Source organism: Pelobates fuscus, chromosome 3 (genome assembly GCF_036172605.1).
Source record: "Pelobates fuscus isolate aPelFus1 chromosome 3, aPelFus1.pri, whole genome shotgun sequence".
Classification (NCBI taxonomy): domain Eukaryota; kingdom Metazoa; phylum Chordata; class Amphibia; order Anura; family Pelobatidae; genus Pelobates; species Pelobates fuscus.
Window position 1 is genome coordinate 9,767,120 of NC_086319.1, and position 16,258 is coordinate 9,783,377.

At 46.3% G+C, this 16,258-nt stretch overlaps 1 protein-coding gene across 2 annotated transcripts in view; it reads left to right on the forward strand.

Annotated features, from left to right (window-relative positions):
• Positions 1 to 914: 914 nt before the first annotated feature.
• Positions 915 to 16,258, forward strand: part of RASSF8 (Ras association domain family member 8) — a 117,195-nt gene continuing 101,851 nt past the window's right edge. Inside the window, exon 1 of one of the 2 annotated variants that reach the window (XM_063446686.1) lies at positions 915 to 1,077. The gene's annotated coding sequence lies outside the window, so the exon portion shown is untranslated. Of the gene's footprint in view, positions 1,078 to 4,257; positions 4,375 to 16,258 lie in introns of those variants that run through there. The other variant, XM_063446685.1, reaches the window with a different exon arrangement.

Below are 16,258 nucleotides of genomic sequence, written 5' to 3' on the forward strand. Positions count from 1 at the left end.
ACAGACTGGGAGTTAGTGGGGGCCGGATTGGGACAGGCTGGGAGTTAGTGGGGGCCGGATTGGGACAGGCTGGGAGTTAGCAGGCGCCGGATTGGGACAGGCTGGGAGTTAGTGGGGGCCGGGCTGGGACAGGCTGGGAGTTAGTGGGGGCCGGACTGGGACAGGCTGGGAGTTAACGGGGGCCGGAGTGGGACAGGCTGGGAGTTAACGGGGGCCGGAGTGGGACAGGCTGGGAGTTAGCGGGGGCCGGAGTGGGACAGGCTGGGAGTTAGCGGGGGCCGGAGTGGGACAGGCTGGGAGTTAGCGGGGGCCGGAGTGGGACAGGCTGGGAGTTAGCGGGGGCCAGAGTGGGACAGGCTGGGAGTTAGTGGGGGCCAGAGTGGGACAGGCTGGGAGTTAGTGGGGGCCGGACTGGGACAGGATGGGAGTTAGCGGGGGCCGGATTGGGACAGGCTGGGAGATAGTGGGGGCCAGAGTGGGACAGGCTGGGAGTTAGCGGGGGCCGGAATGGGACAGGCTGGGAGTTAGCGGGGGCCGGATTGGGACAGGCTGGGAGTTAGTGGGGGCCGGACTGGGACAGGCTGGGAGTTAGTGGGGGCCGGATTGGGACAGGCTGGGAGTTAGTGGGGGCCGGACTGGGACTGGCTGGGAGTTAGCGGGGGCCGGATTGGGACAGGCTGGGAGTTAGTGGGGGCCGGACTGGGACAGGCTGGGAGTTAGTGGGGGCCGGACTGGGACTTAGTGGGGGCCGGGCTGGGACAGGCTGGGAGTTAGCGGGGGCCGGTTTGGGACAGGCTGGGAGTTAGTGGGGGCCGGAGTGGGACAGGCTGGGAGTTAGCGGGGGCCGGAGTGGGACAGGCTGGGAGTTAGCGGGGGCCGGAGTGGGACAGGCTGGGAGTTAGTGGGGGCCGGAGTGGGACAGGCTGGGTCTGGACCTCCTCTGCCGGGAGGCGGAGCTATGTACCCGGTGTGTTTCTCTCTCCAGAAGTTCTGTTTGTTCTCCGAACTCTCCGCATCCTGTTTCTGGCCCCCGGGGGCCCCAGCGGATTATAGCGGAACTGGAGGGGCCTCAGCTCGGTGAGTAACCCTCCCCGGAGTGTGCCCTGAGTATGGACTATCTGCACTCACTGAGTGCCCCCTCCTCCCCCACTGCACGCACCCCCCACTGCACTCACTGTGTGTCCCCCCCCCCACTGCACTCACTGTGTGTCGTCTCCCCCCCACTGCACTCACGGTGTGTCCCCCCCCCACTGCACTCACGGTGTGTCCCCCCCCCACTGCACTCACTGTGTGTCCCCCCCCCCCACTGCACTCACTGTGTGTCCCCCCCCACTGCACTCACTGTGTGTCCCCCCCCCACTGCACTCACTGTGTGTCCCCCCCCACTGCACTCACTGGGCCCCCCCCCCACTGCACTCACTGTGTGTCCCCCCCCACTGCACTCACTGTGTGCCCCCCCCACTGCACTCACTGTGTGTCCCCCCCCACTGCACTCACTGTGTCCCCCCCCCCCCACTGCACTCACTGTGTGTGTCCCCCCCACTGCACTCACTGTGTGTGTCCCCCCCACTGCACTCACTGTGTGTGTCCCCCCCCATCTGCACTCACTGTGTGTGTCCCCCCCCATCTGCACTCACTGTGTGTGTCCCCCCCCATCTGCACTCACTGTGTGTGTCCCCCCCCATCTGCACTCACTGTGTTTGTGTCCCCCATCTGCACTCACTGTGTGTGTCCCCCCATCTGCACTCACTGTGCCCCCCCACTGCACTCACTGTGCCCCCCCACTGCACTCACTGTGCCCCCCCACTGCACTCACTGTGCCCCCCCACTGCACTCACTGTGCCCCCCCCACTGCACTCACTGTGCCCCCCCCACTGCACTCACTGTGTCCCCCCCCCACTGCACTCACTGTGTGTCTGATATACTGCTACAGTCACTGAGTGCCCCCTCTAGTAACAGATCTGTAAAATCCACTCACTTTACCTTATGTACTATAACTGCACTCACGTGTTCCTTATGTAATAATGTTTGTGGTGAGTGCACTCACCTGGGTATTACCGTTCTCTATCTAGGTTTCCTTTGAGTGACAGACTGCACTCTCCTGAGTTTTAAGTAATATTTGATGAACCTGAAAAAACGTTACTATTCATAAATATATGGTAATGGATGAGTGTGCACTCACCTCACCTTAGTACTCCTATATTGATAGTAATGGATGAGTGTGCACTCACCTCACCTTAGTACTCCTATATTGATAGTAATGGATGAGTGTGCACTCACCTCATCTTAGTAATCCTATATTGATAGTAATGGATGAGTGTGCACTCACCTCACCTTAGTACTTCTATATTGATAGTAATGGATGAACCTGCACTCATGTGACTATTGTGGGATTTATCGTCATGGATGAGTGTGCACTCTCCCGGGGAGTACTCAGAGGTAGTAATGGATGAGTGTGCACTCTCCTGAGTACTCAGAGGTAGTAATGGATGAGTGTGCACTCTACTGAGTATTCAGATAGTAATGGATGAGTGTGCACTCTCCTGAGTACTCAGATGGTAGTGGATGACAGATGTGTAACATGGTACTTGGCGTGTAACATGTAATGTACATTATACTTTCACTCTTTGAACACATGACGTCATGTCACCTTCACATGTATGGCAGATCGCTTAACCCTCTCGCTGCTGATCCCACCGCCCGATTCTCCCAACCTAGAGAGAGAGTCTACGTATGCTGCCCCCGCTCCGAGATCTAGAGATCCCACTGCCTGATTCTCCCAACCTGGAGAGAGAGTCTGCGTATGCTGCCCCCCCTTCCGAGATCCAGAGATCCTACTGCCCGATTCTCCCAACCTAGAGAGAGAGTCTACGTATGCTGCCCCCGCTCCGAGATCTAGAGATCCCACTGCCCGATTCTCCCAACCTGGAGAGAGAGTCTGCGTATGCTTCCCCCCTTCCGAGGTCCAGAGATCCCACCGCCTGATTCTTCCAACCTGGAGAGAGAGTCTGCGTATACTGCCCCCCTCCCCTCCGAGGTCCAGAGATCTCACTGCCTGATTCTCCCAACCTGGAGAGAGTCTACGTATGCTGCCCCCCCCTTCCGAGGTCCAGAGATCTCACTGCCTGATTCTCCCAACCTGGAGAGAGTCTGCGTATGCTGCCCCCCTTCCGAGATCCAGAGATCCCACTGCCCGATTCTCCCAACCTAGAGAGAGAGTCTACGTATACTGCCCCCCCCCCCCCTCCGAGGTCCAGAGATCCCACCGCCCGATTCTCCCAACCTGGAGAGAGAGTCTGCGTATACTGCCCCCCTCCCCTCCGAGGTCCAGAGATCTCACTGCCTGATTCTCCCAACCTGGAGAGAGTCTACGTATGCTGCCCCCCCTTCCGAGATCCAGAGATCCCACTGCCCGATTCTCCCAACCTGGAGAGAGAGTCTGTGTATGCTGCCCCTGCTCCGAGATCTAGAGATCCCACTGCCTGAGTCTCCCAACCTGGAGAGAGTGTACGTATGCTGCCCCCCCTTCCGAGGTCCAGAGATCTCACTGCCTGATTCTCCCAACCTGGAGAGAGTCTGCGTATGCTGCCCCCCTTCCGAGATCCAGAGATCCCACCGCCCGATTCTCCCAACCTAGAGAGAGAGTCTACGTATACTGCCCCCCCCCCTCCGAGGTCCAGAGATCCCACCGCCCGATTCTCCCAACCTGGAGAGAGAGTCTGCGTATACTGCCCCCCTCCCCTCCGAGGTCCAGAGATCTCACTGCCTGATTCTCCCAACCTGGAGAGAGTCTACGTATGCTGCCCCCCCTTCCGAGATCCAGAGATCCCACTGCCCGATTCTCCCAACCTGGAGAGAGAGTCTGCGTATGCTGCCCCCGCTCCGAGATCTAGAGATCCCACTGCCTGAGTCTCCCAACCTGGAGAGAGTGTACGTATGCTGCCCCCCCTTCCGAGGTCCAGAGATCTCACTGCCTGATTCTCCCAACCTGGAGAGAGTCTGCGTATACTGCCCCCCCTTCCGAGGTCCAGAGATCCCACTGCCCGATTCTCCCAACCTAGATTGAGAGTCTACGTATACTGCCCTCCCCTCCGAGGTCCAGAGATCTCACTGCCTGATTCTCCCAACCTGGAGAGAGAGTCTGCGTATGCTGCCCCCCCTCCGAGATCCAGAGATCCCACCCTCTGCTGACAATCGCTGTGTGTGGCTCTCACTCCCTGCTCTGCCACGAATGGGTCTGCAGCATGCTTACTGACAGGGGGCTTCAATCAGCGCACTTCGTCCCTCACTCTATTAAAGGATTTGGTGTGCAGATTCCTGGACAGCTGAGCAGCCACTCCGAGTGACCGTACGGGGAGTTCTGCCGGATGCCAGGTCAGTCCACACTCACATGTTGTGATGCCTTTTTACCCCACTCTGGGACCCGGTGTGGATCATATAATCTGCATTATTCCTGCTTGACGTCCGATCCTCGTTCTTTGTAATTTTGTTTTTTTTCCCATCGTTCCTGGATTGTTAAAACGGATACGTGAATTTCTGAGAGCGAAGTGTTGTCTGGCTTATCCTAGGTTTGTTTCCCAGGCTGTTACTATATTAACCCACTTTGTACGCAGGCTGTCAGTGACATCGGTCGCTATGGTAAACATGGAATTAACGTAATCCTTGCTGGTGATTTAGGATTTGGTCGAGGAAGCTGCTTGTGGTTTGGGGAGAGGGCAAGCCATCTAAAACTCTTTCATTTCCAATTTAATTTTCCAACTTTCCTACCTGTGTGTCTGGCAGTGGAGGGGGGGCACCACATATTATAATGTGTTTTAGCTCCGGGCGGGCCTGTCCCAGGTTTGATTTACTGATATATTTTACATAACTAAGAGCACAATACACTGGGATTGAAATACAATGTCTGTGTGTTGTCTCCATCTGACCCGGATGGGGGATTTGCGATATTTAGAATTGTCTAAGGGGATTTCCAATTACTGGAAGGAACGGGTTAGATTAGTGACACTTCCATTCAGTGTCCACAATCGCCTTCTACATTATGTCCATTGGAAATGGACTGTTCACTGTGGAAAATGTTTTTGCTTTTGTTTGTTTGTTGTTAAGAATCAATAGTTTATTTAGTTTTTCTTAGTTATGTTGTATCTGTGCGTTATTGGCCGTCACTTTACATTTATTCTAAATATTCTGAAGGCTTTAGAAATGGGATGTTTTCTGATATATATTCGGATTGTGCCAGCCTTTGGCACTGGTTGTCATGGGATTTAAACTCTAATGACGGGTGCCAAGATGCCAGTAATTTGTGCCATGCTAACCGCTCCAGGTCCTGGTGTGGGAGCAAGCAATGGGGCCCCAGAGACCCCACTATTGGCCACCAATGGGCTCAGCTGGTCCTTAGAATCATTATTGGCACGGTTTGTGTTACCAGATTCCATATTTTTGTAGGCATGCATATCCTCCCCATGCTGAGGTTTTCCTTATGATATGCGGTATTCATGAAGTAATGAGGGAATCCCCCTCTGGCAGTATATGAAGGCTGCATACTGCAGGGCAGCACTTTTCATTTACTGCCCATCATCACATGCAAGAAATGTGTCCGGGGTTACATTGTGCTCTGGCCCCCCTGGACTGGACCCAGTTTGTCCCAGTTTTGGTGCCTTTTTTCACAGTTGGAATTTGTGGTTTTACTCCAACAGGAAATTGCCGATAACTGACATCATCCGATTTGGGCTATATTTAGGCATTGTTCTGGTTTGCATTTTGTTTTATCTTTTCTTGTTTTTAGATCACTTGGTGCTAGTTAGATTTTTTTTTTGCGGGGTGGGGGGAGTTCCCCTTAATCTTGTTCACAAGGTGGCTTTCCTCGCCACGTTCAGACTATTTAAAACACATTCTTGTGAAGAACAATTCCAGACACTCTCAGGCAGCCAATTGCATTGTGTATGAGTGAGTTTCGCAGCCTGTCTTTGGCACGTATATTTCTAATTCACAGAAAATCACTGAATTTTACTGGCTTATTTAACTTTGTAGATACACAAAAATAGGTCCTGTGTGACAGCAATGACCATAGTACACATCAACCCCAATACATACAATAAAACCAAAGAAACAAATTACAAATCCCTGTGCGTTATTAGATAAATGGAGAATTTTAGTTTCACTCCAATGGCCTCTATATGTAAGCCCACCATGTGCTCCCTCCCTATTATTATTATTATTATTATTATTATTATTTCTATAGCGCCAGCAAATTCCGTAGCGTTGTACAATGGATGGACTAACAGACATGTAATTGTAACCAGACAAGTTGGACACACAGTAACAGAGGGGTTGAGGGCCCTGCTCAATGAGCTTACATGGCAGAGAGAGTGGGGTATAGTGACACAAAGGGTATAAGTAGGGGTAACAAAAAAGGTTGCTAGAAAAGTATTCACTGAGAACTTAGTACGTTATTTTAGACAGTTGCACGAGAGGAGTCATGGGGGGGAATGAAAACCCGCTAACAGTTTAAATGATATGCTTTCTTGAAGAAGTGAGTTTTCAAAGATTTTTTGAAGGAGTGGAGACTGGGTGAAATTCTAACGGAGAAGGGAAGGGAGTTCCACAGGAGAGGTAAATCTTCGGCAGAGCACAGGGGCCTCGATGGGACATATTTGTATATTAGGGAGGATAGGTAGGTTGGAGCAGCATTATGTAGAGACTTGTAAGCAAGCACCAGAATTTTAAATTGAGCCCTATATCTTACGGGAAGCCAATGCGGGGACTGACAGAAGGGTGAGGCATGGGAGGTGTGGGCGGACAGGAAGATGAGCCTCGCCGCCGCATTCATTATGGACTGTAACGGTGCAAGTTGGGAGCACGTAAGACCACTGAGAAGCGGATTACAGTAGTCAAGGCGACAAAGGACAGCGGCATGGACCAGCACCTTAGCCGCATCCGGCGTTTAAATAGGGTCGGATGCGCGCAATGTTTTCTAGATGGAAATGACAGGATTTGGCGATCAACTGGACATGAGTGGTGAAGGAGAGGTCAGAGTCAAAGAGAACACCTAGGCAGCGAGCCTGCGAGGACTTGGAGGGAGACAGACACGGGAGTAGCAACACTTGAGGGAGGGAAGACCAGAAGTTCTGTTTTGGACAGATTGATAGAGTGCTATTCAGTATGTAGAGGTTTTAAAAAAATTACCCTCTCTGTTTCATTAGAGATTTAAAAAAAAAAAAAAAAATGTATCTGAAGCTGAAGCAAGCAAGGTGACAGCATCACTTGTGCGCTAGTGGTGTAGGGGTATCATGCAAGATTCCCATTCTTGCGACCCGAGTTTGAGTCCCGGCTGGCGCACTTCGCTTTTCCCAGGACAAGCTTGAAAACGAGAAAAATCTCAATGTATCCTTCCTGGTAAAATATTTTAAAAATAAATTACTTGTTTTCCTTTAACAATTGAAAGCCTGTTTTAATTTACTGCACAATGCGTTCTCTATCTTTAATTCCATATGATTATTAGCCAGGTCTGTGCTGTATAGTAACTTTGTTTAGGTTTTGTTGTGTCCCCTTGTAGCAGGGATCGCTCTCTAATACAGATTAAAGCTTTGGCTGACCACAGATCACACTTAGCTCATGTTGTTTATATAATGCAGAGTCTGCAAATTCTCCCATCGAAAGCAAGGAAGACAGAATTCAACAGATTGCTTTAAGGCAAGTGCTGACAGACACCAGGGGCCAGGGGTGCCGGATCCTAAAATCCCTTCCATTTATCAAACAGAGCTCCACGGATGCACCACTTTCGTGGCCACTAAATAAAATAGACAGTTGCCAATCTGACTATTATGTTTCTGCCTGGCATGACCTCATGTGAAGCTCAGAGAAAAACCTTTAAATTGTTTATTTATATGAGCATTTGCTATTTAAACTAAATAATTTTCTATAGTAATCAAATGTAAAGTAATTACAATTAATTCTATGGCGCCCACATATTCTGCAGCGCTGTACAATAGCTAAACCAAGACAATTAATGACAATTTATTGTGTTAATATCTTTGGTTTTTAAGCGGTTTGCTATAGTTTGATTTTTTTTTAAACTGGGGTTCAGATGCTAAAAAAACTCAGTTGAGCGGGTTATTCCTTGGCAATGCATTATGGGAGTTGTAGTCTGCCACTGGGCCACCTGTGTATTTAGTGATTTCAGTCTGTTTGCCATGGCACACAGGATACTAATGACATGCACGTGCAAAGGCTAATGGAAATTAATACTGTCTTCCCTGGAGTCCTGCACCAGTTTTAGTAAAAAAGCTCTCAGTGAAACGATTGGAAAGACATTCATTAAACTGCCCCTCTCTTCTGAACCAGTTAATAATGGAAGCTGTGCCAAGGCTGGGTACCTGCAATACGCCTTTACTGACGTTCCCTCTCAGCTGAGGGAACTGTATGATAAATCACATATATATATTTATTTATTTTTGTGATGTGCTTTTTTTTATTGAATTTTTGGAAACTTGGCTCAAAAGTGTATCATATGTCGGTTATCATTCAGCATTTGTTTTTGGCAGAGTGATCAACCACAGTTCAGTTTTGAGGCGACGGGAGTGCCTGTTGCCAGTGAACCCAAACTTGCCGTAATGTGGGGGGTATTGCACGTTAAACCTTCGCTCCCCAGTACCCCATGTTTCATATCGCAGTGTATTGGGCTGGGAACGACTGACATTCCTTGCTGCGTTTTGGCTGTATGTGTTCTGGATCGAGTTTAAAGCGGCTCCCAGGCCAGGGTGGAAATGAATTTGAGAAGCCATTCACATGGAAAGAACATTTGTGGAGCATCGGCAGACTGGAGCTTCTAATTGAGCTGGGATTCTCCCGCTGTTCTGTTGAGATCCCCGTTCCATTGGCAGATGCCATCAGTGTCTGGGCCGGGAGCTGTACGAGACGTTTGTTGCGGCAAACGTTGGCTTCGTGTTGTCAGATCTGTTAGTGGCATTTAAAGGGACGATGGCATTTACAGTTCAATTTCCGTTTTTTTAAAGCCCATCTTCTCTGAGACTGACAGGTACACAGCCCGTCACTCCAGTGCAGCTAAAATACGCAGGCCTCAGTTTAATATTGTTGGATAAGCTTTTCATATGATTAGATAGTTTTTGGTAAATGTTTTTAAATGTTTTTTTTTTTTTTCAAAATGTTAAAATATAAAAAAATAAAATTAAAAAAATTAATATATCCAATTTTTTTTTAAAATATTACATTTTAATATCTACCTTAAGATTAAATAATTGAAAAAGTATAACCAAAACTATAATATCGTTGAAAAATCTTGTCTAACAATATTACATTGAGGCCGTAGATGAATAAAGCACAGAGTGGAGGTAAGTAACGCAAATACTATGCACAAACAGGCATTTCTTCCATACTGGACATTATACAATATATAAAGGATCGCAGAGTGCAGAGCTGAGCTTTGCTATAAGGTTTTGCAGACATCTGAGATGTGACTGATTTCATTGACGTCTGGGTTGGATTAGGTCGTTTTTGCGCAGTACCACGTATCGGATTTTGTAAAACCTCTTCCCAAATAGGTTCTTTGCTCTTTGTTTTTCTGGTATCACATTTTGTCTCGTGTTCTCTGCCTGGAAAAGACATTGAATTCTCTCTCATCTGTCCTGATGGTTTGACATAATATAATGAGCAACATCTGTTTAATATATTGGGGCTTATTCACTGCTGGTAAACGGGCTTTAACCATCTTTTGGCCTGCTGCAATCTTCAATTCTCTTATCAGTTCTAAATTCCGAGTTTGGAATGTAAACCCCATTGTGTAAATGAGTCATTTCTCTCAACGCATTGGTTTCTGTGCAAACGTGTTACAGAATAAAACCCACGGACGTCCCATTCAGCCATGGTGTTGAGCTAAGAGACGGTATGAACTTATCATCAGGGTTATTGAATAAAGTGAATTCACAGTGAATATCACATTTAAGATCAAAATAGCTGAACTACAAAAATTCTCTAAGTGTACTTTCAATTTGTCTCCTTCTGCCTTATAATTGAAATCCCCTTTGAGTTTGCACTTTAGCAGGCCCCCCAACAGTCCCAAATTCGGCAGAACACACCCAAATTCAGGGTGCTGTCCTGATGTAGCTCCCTAGCCTCTGTCATCCAGGTACTAGGATCTGCCCACCTCCAGCATCACTCTGCAAGGTCCCAACACTGGGGGCTGGCCAGACAGTCTGCTTCGGCCCTTGGTGCGTTCCCAGTGTCGCCAGTCACCTCTCTGACGCGTGTTGGTGATTGATGGGAATCCTGAACACTAACACTCACTTTTTATTAAGTTATGTTGCAGTTAATTTATAGACCTTGAGTTAAATGTTTACTAACGTTGGGAAATGACTGTCTGAGGACTTTATTGGGAGCCAAACCTGATGTTAGAACATGTTGACCAACTAAGCTATCTTATGGGTGTCAAGTGATTTGTTACCATGGCAATGCAAACGCACACTGTGGGAGGTTTATTAAGCCATTACAAGTGCTGACCTGGGGAAATGCTTAATGTTGGAAGATGTTAGTGTTGGTTTCCATGGCGATTGCTCACTTTTCCCTAGAATAACTCCTGTTTTTGCCTGGACAAATCTCGCACTGTGTGTGACTGTGCATTTCAATGTTTTCACGATACTGTCCCGTTAAATGACATTTGGGTTTTATCCAATGGTTTAACATTTTGTATATGCAAGCAGTAAGTAATGTACATGGACATATAGCGGAGATGATGAATACTTGCATTTAAACTCGCCTCCCTCTTTTTTTGGAGGTTTTTACTGTTGAATTCGCCTGTAAAACGATCCATAAATTAGCGGGTAAAATTATTCTTATCCTTTTTCATACAACCCGTTACACTCGGCAGTCCCATTTTATTTACCTACTTTTCATTTTTAGTAATAAGTGTTTCAGCCAGAGATTGCGTGAATGAGACATTACCGCCGTGGTTGTGTGCTTATTGTCTGCATGTTGGTTGGAGATATATCATTGAGGATAGGTTTACACTTGGTAAAATGGTACAGAGTTACCGAATCACCATTATAATGTATCTGTAGATTCCAATGGTGTCTGCGCCAATGTCCAATTAGCAACATTAACAAAACTCCCAATGAATGACATCATAAGAGCCTGACATTCTTCATTTACAAAAATAAAGAATAAAGATGTCGTCATTTCATGGTGCTCAAAGAGATTTATATCTTCTCTTGGGAATGTAGTACGCTTCTCAGATTTGTGTTACTGTTCTTTTAACTCTGTACAAAGGGTTCTAAGTTTTGTTCACTTTGTTTCTCTGTCTGCCTGTGCAGTTCCTTTAAAAGCTGCATTACTGCAGAAACCAAATGTCTAATCTCCTGGTGTTTCACTTCAATGCACAAAAGCTGCCATGCTGGGCCGTGCAGTTACCCAACGCCCTCTGATAACCCACGGCTCAGCTGCTTCTCATTACCCCTTGGCACTCTCTTCAAAGCCAGCGGATTTCGTGGTTTGTTTTAGGGATCTCTCTGACCACCCTGCTGGTACAGACGGTAACCCAGGATTGGCAAATTGCTCAAATAGTATCACTTCCTCGCCCCTTACTACTTTTCTTAGATCACGGGGAAAATTAGTTTTAAAAAAAAAAACAAAATAAACGAATGAATAAAGTCATATTCTATCTTCATTCGTTAAATGTGGCTTTGGGAGAAGTTGGTTAAATTGTAAAGTTTGTAATGTGGCTTGTCCTTGTTTTTTCAATGTTTCAATGTTTGTGAATTCCTCTTTATTCACTGATTTCTGTGAATTGTTTCCTGTGGCACGACGAGGCCTTCCCTTGTTAGATCCTACTGAGATTTCTATCAGACTGACACCGACCAGCAAGCTATTACGCAGAATATGCCGGACCTGTTCACTATTCCTGCTCGGCAGAGCTGCTGCGTGACTAAGCCTTTCACTGTCCAGGCATTATTCCTTTTATAATGTCCATGCATTGTGCATGATGTATTGTGGCTTTACCAACAAAAATAATCTCAAAAATAGCACTGGGCGTGTGGCGTTATCCTTAGTATGTCGCAATATGCGTCATTTATTTAAAGCTTATCGGCACTGGCTGGCGTATCCTTCTGGGCACTCCCAGAGTCTGTCACAGATACATTGCTACAGACACTGTTGGCGATACAGAAGGTAACTAATAAGATGGCAGCTGTCTTTATACCAAAATCTTCAGTAAATACACTCTAGAACTAAGAATTGTACAGCGCTACGGAATCTGATGGCGCTATATAAATAATAAAATAACAATAATAAGACGTTTGGTTAGTGGGATTTGATTATGTGTCATGTTAAACCATTGTGCTCAAGCACTGAAAGGGTTAAATGCATGCTTTTGGGGCTATGATGAGAATATATATTTCTACATCTTGACCCTTGACAATGTGGGTTTTAACCCCTTAAGGACCAAACTTCTGGAATAAAAGGGAATCATGACATGTTAATATACATGTGTAATATAAGGGGGAACATGGAGGGCTGATTCCGGTGGTTCAAATCGTTATCTTATCCTACATATGTCTAATTCTGTACCAGTTATGATCTTTAGCAACAGCCAGCAAGTGACATGAGTCTTCCTATATGTGATTATACCAGGAATAATAGCCTATCAGAATGTCTAGATACACAATCAACCGTTTAGACATGCATGATCAGCCTGTAGGGCACTGACTCCCACATATAGGTAATTGCATCCTACTTTTATTAACATATCTACGCTTAACCTTTAGTGACTCTTTCAAAGTTAACCTATACGTATACTGCTTCGCCTGTACTTATTGTGCATTGTTTCTCTCACTACCCCAATTGTAATGCGGGATGATTGGCATGAGGACTGCTGTTGGGGCACATCAAGCGTGTCTGTAATGTCATTATGCACTGCAAAAAAACAAAACAAATTAAACTCCAAATGATACTGACCTTTTAAATGTCTTGTATCTACAAGTTTCCAGCTTTTTTGTGAACTCTGTCCAAACCAGGACGGGCACAGGAGGTTCAGTTTGGTCCCAGGAGAAGGTACATCATTCTCAGCAGGGAACGTAGTTAAGCCCTTAGCAGCTACTACATTGCTCACATTGAACAGATGGAAATAATGCTTAAGCTGACAGCAGCAACTCCAAGCCCATTACATTACTGTCGGCTCTGTTCATGTTGTACGTGGGCCTGTCAGGTGTGGTCATGCATGCATGTAACGTTGCCTCAGTCTACTTTACGGTATGGTGTGAAGGAGCCAATCGGGAAAGGCTGCAATTTGTATAGCACGCCACACACGCGGTACAAACCTGTGGGCGAGCAGAGGAAGACGTATTATAAGACTTATAATGGTTTAGTTTTGCAAATCACTGCCGTTCCAGGCAATTTGTGTGCAAGGAGACCTGGAAACCTTACAACCTACACAATGCAAGAAGCACTTTGTTATTGTGTTTGGTGTCCCTTGAAGCAGTTTAATGTACTGTGAGGTAATGCCTGGTGTCATGGATTTGGGGTTCAGCTACTTTGGGAATAAGCTTGTGGTAGTGGTGTTCCTAGTGGTGTATTTCTGGAAATGGCTTTTGGATTGCTGCAGTAGAGGTGTCTTCTAACCGTGAATGTCACTTTAGTTTAGTCATCGTCCTGAGAGGTTTGATGTCACAGGAGAGACATCAGGCGGCCTCGTGTACGTTCCGCTAGATTAACCGAACCAAAATGCACGCGGATGACTCACACCAATGGGGGAAAGGGAGATTCACGAAAAAACACTTTTTTACAAATTATTATTCGATTTCAAACCTTTCTAGCCATCCTCCAAAGCACGAGCATTAGATGGTAGTTAAATTTGTATATTAATGGGTTCGTGCATCGCGCATGCTGAGTGTACAGGATATTTAAAATGGTGTTACGGGATTCTTAATGGGCGACAATGCACACTAGGCAATATTAAACAGTACATTACTCTAGAAGGGAGATTTCCAGATATATAGTTATAATTTCTCTAAAATAAAATAAATGTAGATTTTGTGTTTTGTAATAATTTAAGTCGCACGGTTTATACTTTATCTGTGGGAAGCACGTATTTCGTTCTGTTCTTGTTTAGAGAATTTTCCCTTGTTCCTCATTTAGCGGATTCTCTCCGTACTACCTGTTATAACAGACCGACAATTCCTGCCATTGGAATAATCGCACCTGCTAGTTTTAACGCAGGGATGGACTACATTCCCCATAATTCTCTGCCAGTGTTCCGGTCTCAAATCTTGTTAGCATTGACTGACTGATTTTGAATAGTAGTGACTGTGCAGTGAAGGAATTAATTCTAAAGTTTGCCTGGTTTTTTTTTAATCATTTTTATAAGACATTTGCATTAAGCCGGACCCTTTGGCAGTGGAATTGTTTATCACACTGGATTTGGGGCACGGATTCTTTGTGAGGGACTGGCAGGCTCCCAAATATGTACCGCTCCCCGGATCCGATACACACCTTCCCTTCTAAAAAGAACTCTCTCTGCCCCAAGGAGAGCAGTGAAAGTCTTGTTTTACTCCCGAGCTGTGCGCTAACCGAGAGCATTCAGAATATTTCACAGGAGGCCAGTAACACGCCCGCCAGCTGAACTGCCCAGCTCCTGCGTTACTTCTTCTTATGTTGGGAAGAACGAAACGCAAACATGGCTTCCGAGCTGCGCCTCACAGCTATTTGTTTGTTGAATTAATTTTCTAAACTCAGCGAGACCATAAGTGTAACTGTGCTCTGAACAGACCTGAGGCATATTATTGTGTCCGGTTTAAAGGGTCCGCTGAGTTATACCTGGTACCCTGTCTGTCCGTTGTATGTGGGTTATTTGGACCATCTGAACACAACAATTTCCTTTTCTACATATTCACGTTGTGGTGAGGTCAGGTTCGTTTGGTGTCTTCTCTACATGTCCGGTAAGAGTTTGGCTTTAAACCACACCGGCACGTAAAACGCTTGTAGTTTGTAAGTATCGGAATGCTGCAGGTGCTCACAAAATACTCACATTAACCCCTGCAGATTTCTAATTATAGGGACGTAATAAACAGCGTAATGATAATTACTTTCTGTGTCATGTTTCTGAGTTAATAAATGAATTGGCAGGAAGTCCTGTGTGCTACGAATTTACCCTTGGCACTTTTTATTCTATAGACTGAGATCGTCCAGTGTGTTCGCAGCGACCCACGGAGTCTCCTTTGTGTTGGATGTCGTTATAGAAACGGTTGATAAATAGTGAATTTTGGTGCATTGAATGTTAGAATGGAAGACTTGAGCTAAAACGGTACATTCCACGGTGTCGGTGTGTAAGCTCAGTCTATCAGAGAATGAATCACTGCGTCACATGTAGATAGAAGGGCTGCGTGATTCTGTCTCACAGATTGAAACCGTGATACTCTGCTCTCTCTATCTGTATAGGAGAAGAGGAATGCTGTGGGTAAATAGTACAGTAGCTTTATCCTGGAGATAGCTGCTTTCCTGAATAACTGGTAACAATCACCTAATCTTATCAGTGAAAGAGACTTTATTTACAGAGGAGATTGGGAATCCACAAACAATGAGCCCATTCTAATGATATGAACTGTATCCAGGGCAATGAAAGCCTGGCTTAACGTTGGAATATTATGAAAATATTATTACAGTTAAAAAGGTATCGCTTTAACTACTATAGGAGAGAATATCATGAAAATATAGAAATTGGGGTCGGGGTCTCTAAGTGTGTAGTTGGCACAGAAAACTGAGAGATGTCTAAAATACATATATTGTATCCTAACTGTACTAACTCCCCGACGGGTGCATTGGAAGAGCCAGGCTGAATTGCCAAAGGGTTCAGTAACCTGCGAGTCGTGGTCTCACTCACTCTATAAAGGGGTCTCTTCACTGTCTAGTCGTGGTGTGCTCACGTTATAAAGCGGTCTGTTCACTAACTAGGAGTCGTGGTGTGCTCACTGTATAAAGAGGTCTGTTCACTAACTGGGAGTCGTGGTGTGCTCACTGTATAAAGGGGTCTGTTCACTAACTGGGAGTCGTGGTGTGCTCACGTTATAAAGGGTTCTGTTCACTTACTGGGAGTCGTGATGTGCTCACGTTATAAAGGGGTCTGTTCACTAACTGGGAGTCATGTTGTGCTCACGTTATAAAGGGGTCTGTTCACTAACTGGGAGTCGTGGTGTGCTCACGTTATAAAGGGGTCTGTTCACTAACTGGGAGTCGTGGTGTGCTCATGTTATAAAGGGGT